This window comes from Chionomys nivalis, chromosome 1 (genome assembly GCF_950005125.1).
Source record: "Chionomys nivalis chromosome 1, mChiNiv1.1, whole genome shotgun sequence".
Taxonomy (NCBI): Eukaryota; Metazoa; Chordata; class Mammalia; order Rodentia; family Cricetidae; genus Chionomys; species Chionomys nivalis.
In genome coordinates this window covers 84,607,054-84,616,281 of record NC_080086.1, presented here as the reverse complement: position 1 = coordinate 84,616,281, position 9,228 = coordinate 84,607,054, and the positions used below count along the sequence as shown (strand labels likewise).

Here is a 9,228-nt window from a genome sequence, read left to right as displayed (position 1 = left end):
CCAATTGCATCTGTGAGGAAGCCGTTTCAGGTGTCTATCCTGGCAGCTTCAATCAGCCTACATCTGACTGCCTCTGCACATTGTCAGAGGGATTAAATGAAATGGTATAAGAAATGTGCTTTGAACAAAGCACAGTCTTTCATGCTAATTCACAGAAGGAACACAGATTTACTTGATCTCTTTGTACTCTTGATCCTTGAATTCTACTGCTTTGCTTGTACAGAAGCCTATACCAACTCACACCACGAGACCTCAGCAGGAAGTCATATGCAATGCTTTAGCTGACATCCCAACTGTAATTTCCGTGGACAGCCAGTACTAGCCACTCAACATAGGAGTGAAGACCTTTCCACTTGATTCTAGTCATCAAGTCACTCTCTAGACTTCACATACTCCCTGTGACACCCCAGAGTTTGTGGAGCAGGAATTAACCAGTCCTTCTAGGTCCTGTCTAAATTACTGCCCATAGAATCCTAACAAAATGGTCATCATAATGCACTAAATTTGGAGGTAATTTTGTACATAGCAATAATTACTATTCATAGAAAAATCAACTCTAAAAGAGTATAGAAATGGTTTTTCTTAGTAGATATTTCAATACATATAAAAATAATTGAAAATCACTGGGAAACGAATTATTTCTCTGTTGCAAATACAATGCTTCATTCAGTTTGTTATTGAACACTACCATTTTTAAATGCAGCATTTCATACTGAAAGCTCTGAAATTCAGGATGTAATATATGCATTGAACTTAATATATCATGAACTCTGTGTGCAAGAAGAAATATAGCAAAAAGACTTGTGGTTGTCAGTCAAAATATATTAGGAACATGTAACTTACTTGTTTCTGCTTATTATGCTTTGTACCACTGAGTCACATTTATTCCAACAGAAGTTCTATTCCTTATTAATATCATCACTGACATTTAAAAAAATTGAGTGACTTAGGACATAACATTTCAAATATTGGCCTTTATATTTCTTTTTGATGTACATACACTAAAATTTGTTTCTTCTAAACATTATAACTTGAAAGAAGATAGTTTTCCCATACTACCTTTTGATCTTTTCAAAAGAGAAGAGGAAATTCAAAATTTGCTTTTTATGGTCTTTCCTTTAAATCTTACAGGCTACTTTCAAACATCACCAAAAGGCTTTTCAAAAACTGTTTCCTTCCACACATGTACATTGGCTTGAAAGCGGCAACACTAATATATGAAAATAGTACATAAATAATAGTGGTAAGTATTGCAAAGTCAACTTTTCTTAGCATTATGAGAAAAATAAATAGTAGTAATATTAGTCTACATTGTATTTTAATGCTCAGTACTGAATCTATGTACTGAGCATAGTTAATAGGGATAAACTTTAAAAAATATCCACCACCATCATCATCATGTGTGGGCATGAACACATATATGAATATGTACTTGAGTTGAGATTAGAGGGTAGTTATGTGAAGTCAGTCCTCCTTCTGCATTTATGTGGGTTATGGAGATTAAATGTCGGTTTCCAGGACTGTGTAGCAAGTACTTACCCTCTAAGCCGTCTTGTCAGACCAAAGATGCACTTTTAAATCAAATGGCAAAGCTATTATTATAATAATGGTTTAATTATTCTGGATGCGGCTTAAAGTGTTTACTCCACAATATGGACAAGAAAAATCAAGCATCATTTAATAGTTCTTTGTTCATAATCATCTGGACAAGTAAAAAAAATCACAACATGTATGAAGACTAAGGGGAAATTCAAGTCAGAAAAACTGTCAGTAAAAACCCAAGTATGACTCATGATTTTTATATATAAATATGTTAATGTACATCACTCTTAAGCCAGGAAAACATTTGCTTGTAGTGTTTTAGACTTGTTCACTGCTGAAAGGAGATGAGTGCTTCAAGACCCCCACTGAATAAATACCAATGAATGCTGCCTTTTTTGTCAAAGATATAGAAACTAAAACGTCACCAAGAAAGAAGACATACATAGGCAAGAAAACATCTCTAAACATTTTGGAGCTTGTTATTTTATTATTTAAATATAATACTAAATATAATAATCATAATAATAAATATATATTAACTATGCTGAAGTCTTTTTTGATGACTAATGGTAACTGTTTTTCTGGACTGTGTGGTGCACACTTTTATCCTCCCACCCTAGGGCCAGAGGCAGGTGGAGTTCAAGACCAGCCAGATCTTCATAGAGAGTTCCAGGCCAAAAAGGTTACACAGTGAGATCTTGTCTCATAAAAGAAAAATGGAAGGCCGGGCGGTGGTGGCACACGCCTTTAATCCCAGCACTCGGGAGGCAAAGGCCAGCGGATCTCTGTGAGTTCAAGGCCAGCCTGGTCTAGGAGAGCTAGTTCCAGGACAGGAACCAAAAGCCACAGAAACCCTGTCTCGAAAAATCAAAAAAAGTAGGAAGTGTTCTCCTGTGCCCATGTGTTGTAGAGTACTTCCCACTTTCTCTTCTATCAGGTTCAGTGTGTTCAGACTGATATTGAGGTCTTTAATCCATTTGGACTTGAGTTTTGAGCATGGTGATAGATATGGATCTATTTTCATTCTTCTACAGGCTGACATCCAGTTTTGCCAGCACCATTTGTTAAAGATGCTCTCTTTTTTCCATTGTATACTTTTAGCTCCTTTATCAAAAATCAGGTGTTCATAGGTTTGTGGGTTAAAGCTAGGGTCTTCTTTTCGATTCCATTGGTTGACTTCTCTGTTTCTATGCCAATACCAAGCTGTTTTCAATACTGTAGCTCTGTAATAGAGTTTGAAGTCAGGGATGGTAATGCCTCCAGACAGTCCTTTATTGTATAAGATTGTTTTGGCTATCCTGGGTTTTTTGTTTTTCCATATAAAGTTGATTATTGTCTTTTCCAGATCTGTGAAGAATTTTGATGGGATTTTGATGGGGATTGCATTGAATCTATAGATTGCTTTTGGTAGAATTGCCATTTTTACTATGTTGATCCTCTCAATCCAAGAGCAAGGGAGATCCTTCCATTTTCTGGTGTCCTCATCGATTTCTTTCTTCAAAGACTTAAAGTTCTTGTCAAATAGATCTTTCACTTCCTTGGTTAGAGTTACTCCAAGATATTCTACTGAGAACTCAAGAACAATGGCAATGAGTTTTTGATCCTACTGCATGTACTGGCTTTGTGGGAGCCTAGGCAGTTGGGATGCTCACCTTACTAGACCTGGATGGAGCTGGGTGGTCCTTTGACTTCCCACAGGGCAGGGAACCCGGATTACTCTTAGGGATGATGAGGGAGGAGGACTTGATGGGGGAGGGGGAGGGAAATGGGAGGTGGTGGCGGGGAGAAGGCAGAAATCTTTAATAAATAAATAAATAAAAATAATAAAAAAGAAAAATCAAAAAAAGAAAAAAAAGAAAAAAAAAAGAAGGAATAGTAACTGCTGTCTTCTCATTTTTGAAATGTGTTAAATTAAATAGACAGGCACACACACCATAATGTTATGCCACTGTTATATTCATCTTGCACCACAAAACAAAATACTGTGTTGATAGCTCAGGCTGAACATCTGAGATCTTGGGCCCAGCATATGCAGGTTCTGGTGAAGGTCCCCTTCCCTTGCTGCAGATGGCTGCTTGCTGTGTCCTCACATGGTAGAGAGAGCAGGCAAGTTGTGGTTCTCTCTTCTCTTTAAAAAGAGAGAAGTGACATCATATATTCCTTAGGACTAATCTAAATCTAGTCATCTTCCAAGAACCCATCTTCAAATAGATCACATTAAAGTTCGGGCTTTCCCATATGAATTTGAGGAGACATACAGAGATGCAATCTGTGAGAACAACATATTATCCTTTTAATATGAAGCAACCAATAGTCCATACATCTATTTCCCCATGTGAATTACTTTTACCATAGTAGAGCCTGAAATTGGGATGGGAGGTATAAACATTTTTATGTCATTTTTGTGAGGGTTTTGTGTCATTCCTAGTTTTATGTTCTCTTTAAATATTAAAAATTATGTATTTTCTATATTATATAAGAGGTTAGTGTTGTACCACTAGTGTTTTTTAAACTTCCTGAGAATAATGACTTTATTATTCACACACCACCTATGGGCAAGTGCATTGGCTGAAGGTCAGAGCTTGTTAGCTTGGGAATTGGTCCCTCTGACGTCTGCTCTTGTGTGCAGATTCCCCAGACGCTTGCACAAACCTGTTTGTTAGTTTTGGGTCAGCAAATGACTCACTCAGTCTTTATACTCTGTCATATTATAGCTGAGGAAATGCCAGGGTGGTTGGGAAAAGAAAAATGTATGTGTGTTCATGACTCCATTTTAAAGTACTGGGGAATATGTTGCACCAAGGTTTTCGGATACTCACTAGACACTCGTCAGAGCTAAGCTGAAAAACCCACCCCATTACTGCAGAAGAGCAGCAGAGTTGTTTTATAGATATGGTTAATTGCTGTTAATTATCAAAAAGCATAGGGCAGCTAGATGCTTGGCAAAATTCTTCTTGCTAAACATGAATACCTTCACTTCACTTTCCATATGAGCAATTACATAACTTTTTTTTGTAGAAAAGCACTTTAACATGTTCTTAGCGAAGTATAACACATTAAACTGTACATCCCACCCAATAAAACTTTAATTTCATTTAGTGTCTATAATATGACAATGCTAGTGAAGGGTGGCATTTAAAGGAGATATCATATCAGTTATCATATCATTGAGGATTTATGTGTACTATCTCTTGGATGAATATTGTAGCACCCTAGAATCCTGTTAGTGAACAGATCTTGGATGTGTACGATTTTTTTGTAAGTTTGGCTTATGCCATGTATATATCAGTCTATAAGAATGTTTAAATATGTGGTTAGAAGTTTAAATACAACATATGTTAATAACCTTTCATTGGCTTTCTAGGACAAGAAGCAGAGCATTGACATTAAGCAAAGGGACTGTCACCACTGCTGATAATGCCTGCCAGCTGAACACTGTCTAGAGTTTTGTGATGATTATTCCTTTGCTTCTTAAAATCGATTTTGCATTCATTTTCCCAATTTTTTAACTTTACAGAGTGCAATCATACGATGCATTTTCTTTTGGATATTATTTTTTCTCAGCTTTGAATTCTGGAGATTGATGCATGTTAGTGCATGAAGCTGAGATTCATTCTGATTGCCAAGAAAGAAATACTCCGCTGTGTGAAGATAACCTGATCTACCATCTACATGCTCCTTGATGAAATGTGTATTGTTTCCAGTTTGGACTCTTTCAAATAATAATGCTAAGAAAAAATTGAGAGTGTCTTATCTAGAACAGTTTTCAAATAGGACACTCAGAACCACAGGGAAAACTCATGTCAACACAAACTGCTAATTCTTGATCTGCAGTTCCTGTGTAGATCAATGAGGTCACAATTGTCATGGATAATGATAGACTGAAACTGCACTAAGCCCAGGGTCCTGGAGAGGGAGCAAAGAAAGGACCTACTGAGTCAGAGGGAAGGAGTATATTCCACCTTAACCCATGCTCCCAGAGTGTTCTATCAGCAGACAATTTGAACTCTATTACAGGCATAGAAGATGAATTTGTCTTCCTTCTTATTTTTGCTGGTACACTGGGTATGCTATAGTATTTTATCATCTTTTCAATCTCTACCTTGTTCATGAGATTAAGAATGTTTTAATGTATCTCTTGATCACTTGACTCACTCAATTCTTTCTGTAAGTTTTTGTTTGTTTGTTTGTTTGTTTTGAGTCTGAGTTTCTCTCTGTATCCTTGGTTGTCCTGGATCTTATACCAGGTTGACCTCAAACTCACAGAGAGTTTTTCATTTTTTTATCTGTCTTTTACTCACTGCTTTCTGCATTTTAAAGAACGTTTAATTTTTTGGACACCAGTGTGTGTTAGTTACATGTTTTTTATTGTTGTTATTGTTTGTTTTAAAGATAGCTTTTCCCTTTCATGGCTATTCTTTTTGTTCACTTTGTAATTTACTTTAATAACGTGGATATTTGACCTTTGATGTATTATTTAGATACAATTTTGAATTCAGGGCTAAGGAAATATTTTGAGAAGTTATTGCTCTCTAATATCGTATAAGATATTATGGCCATTAATTTTAGGTGTTATGTTATCAAGGAGAGAGTGGTTATATATTCACATTTTATCATTCTATTTATGGTTAGTATGTTTTGTGTCTTTTCTACAGAATAATTATTCTCTTTTCTAGGTATATCCATTTCTGAACATTTGTGTTTTTATTAAAATTACTTGTAAATGGCCTCATCTTTCCTTTTTCAATTCATAAAATAATATGCCATCTTAGACCTCAATTCCACTGTATTTTATCATAAAAAGCAAGTCACAAATTCCAAGGGTGACCTCTTACATTTTACTTTATGATGACAGTATAAAGTATTTGGCATATAGTACAACCTGGTAACATTTATGATAGGGTTCTCTAACACATATGATAAGGTTACTGAATGGTCACCACCCTCTTTGACATGTTGAGGTTAGAGGCGTTGAATCACTATTGAGACACTCTTAGGAGAACCTTGTTATGAATCCTACCACCTTAGTTAGTGAGGTCTTAAACAGACACAGAGATCCCAGGACAGTAAATAATCTAAATAAGGGCCTGGATGTGGCTTTTATTTATCTCCAAAGAGATATCTGATAGACACTATTAATTATCAAGAGAAATATCCATTAGATAATTTTTGCACATATACAAAGGGCAGGGATAGGATTATGAGCTGTTTCTAAGGACACAGTTTTTTTTTTTACATCAATGGCTTTATTTGCAATTCAAAATGTAAAAGTATGAAATGCTTCATGAATTTGAATGTCATCCTTACTCAAAGAACATGCTAATCTTCTTAGTATCATTCCAATTTTAGTATATGTGCTACTACAACAAACACAAAGCACAATTTTCAATTCATGTCTTAAGAAATATTTTTGAAGCTTGGACTAAAGCAACAGCGAAAAAATAGAAGGGAAAAATAAAAATGATTTCTACAGTGAAAGGGAGATTGTCAGGCAAAAATACAGATGGAAGGAAAGTAACGGACTGATGATAACTCTTCAGTTTAGGTCTGGCATGGTGATTCACACCTTTAATTCCAGCACTCAGGATGCAGAGTAGGCAAATCTGTGGATTCAAGGGTAATGTCAGCCTGGCCTATGTTAGTCTGGAGAGTTCCGGACAAGCCATGGCAAGATAGTGACACTCTCTCTCAAAAAGAAGTAAGAAGTTAGTAGAAATAAAAATTAAGGTTACTTGACCAGGTACTATTTATGAACAGTTACTTTCCACTCAGAGGAAAAATGCAAAGACAGTCTGGGAGAGAAAGGATAGCAACTTGAACTTTGAACACCCTGAGGTTGAGCATAACATTATCATGTTGAAAATTGTGAGACACTGTCAGATTGAGTATGCAGATCCATTGGTTTAGTTTATACATTTCTGTGAAAAGAACAGAAGAAACTTTAAGGATTGATTCTAAACAAAAGCGGTACCATCATATCATGGTGGCCTATTTATCATTTCAATATTAAAAATTTTATATCCTAGAATTTTCATTGTAATTAGAATAGCTATGTAATGTCACAATGGAGTGAGAGCCATACCCATCAAACACTAACCTACCTCTGTTGAGATTGGAGACTTGATTAAGAATAATTTCTATCTGTTTAGTCAGTGATGCATTCAATTCTGTTTTCTTATTTGATTTTTTAAAGGACTGGGGATAAAATCTAGGATTCTGTATTAGTATTCTTTTTTATTTCCTGATAAAACACCACAATCAAGACAACTTAAAAAGAAAGAGTTTATTTGGGCTTGTGATTCTGGAGTGATAACAGTCTGTCATGGCAAGAAAGCATGGAAGGCATTGGGGCAGAAACAGGAAGTTGAGAACTCACGTTTTGAGTGACGAACACAGAACAGAGAGAATAAAGTATGGAGGGGGAGTCTTTGAACTCTCAAAGCCCACCTTCAGTGACACACTGCAACTAGGCTGCACTTCCTAATCTTCCCTAAGCAACATCACTAACTGAAGATCAAGTACTCAAATATACAATGTCATACAAACCCACATACTGGACAAGCTCACTACCACACGATCTTCCTCATTAGCTCAGGCTAATCTTGATTAGCTATTTATACCAGGTTATTTCCTAATGCACGATCCTCCTGACTCTACCCGCCGAGGGCTGGGATGACAGGTTGGTGCTACCATACAGACAATTGGAATTTTGTAAGAACAGTGAATGATAGATGATGCCTGTGAACGATACTTTGAGTTACAGGTTTCTAGAAAGAATTCACACATAATGCTTAGAATAGCAGTACTAGCTACTATACCTAACTTAGCTAAGTTTAAAGAAATCAGAGAAATAAAATGCTCATTTACAATATTTAATATTTCAATGATATTTAGAGATAAGCATCAAGTTGGACAAAGAAATAAATCTTGAACATTCTCAACCCCTGTTGTCTAATAGCCAAAACTCAAATGTATAATTTCCCCAGACATCTATACATGTTAGGCACCTTTCACCCACAATTGCTGTCTTGAGTACATCCAAAGCTCTAGGAATGCCACTTAATAGTCAGTGAGACAAAAAGGCAAGAACAGATACAAAAGCTGATGTTGAATGATTTCTGCCAACTGAACTTATAAAGGCTGGTGTAGCCACTGACATAATGCCTTCCAGTTAAACTGCACATACTGTTTTGTGCTTTGGGAGGAAGTGTTCTTAAGTGAAAACTTCATTTCTGAGTATTATCTTCAGGGATCTTTTTAACCTTGTAGCCCATTGTCTCCATTTGTTGTTCACTATTTTCATGATGAAACAAGCTGATCCAAGGACATGTCCCCTTTGACCAGCAGAGGAACTGTTGGGGTCCAATGACTTTTTCTCTGGACCTTACTGGAGGTGCGAGAATAATTGAGACACAGTTCACACAGCAATATTGGAAGGGAGTTTCAGGTTTCGTTCACATCCTAAAGATCACCCTCGTTTATTATCCAAACACCTTTTATCCCCCAAGGTAAACTAAGGTAGAAATTCATTAACATTCTGTTTCTGGGGGCAGCAGGACTACAGTCATGTCTGCAGCTCAGTCACTAGCTTGGAATTCACACTTCTTCTCAGGAGATCTACATAATTACAAAAGAAAAGGAGTAACGTATCCTGAGCTTTTGTTATGGTAGAGACAGCCTGTCTGG

The 9,228-nt window shown here is 36.3% G+C and overlaps 1 non-coding gene across 1 annotated transcript; it reads right to left on the bottom strand.

The window, feature by feature from the left end:
* Positions 1-6,808: 6,808 nt before the first annotated feature.
* Positions 6,809-6,915, bottom strand: LOC130890097 (U6 spliceosomal RNA). Its single transcript, XR_009058689.1, has one exon. It is a non-coding gene; the product is annotated as a U6 spliceosomal RNA (small nuclear RNA).
* Between the last annotated feature and the right edge of the window lie 2,313 nt (positions 6,916-9,228).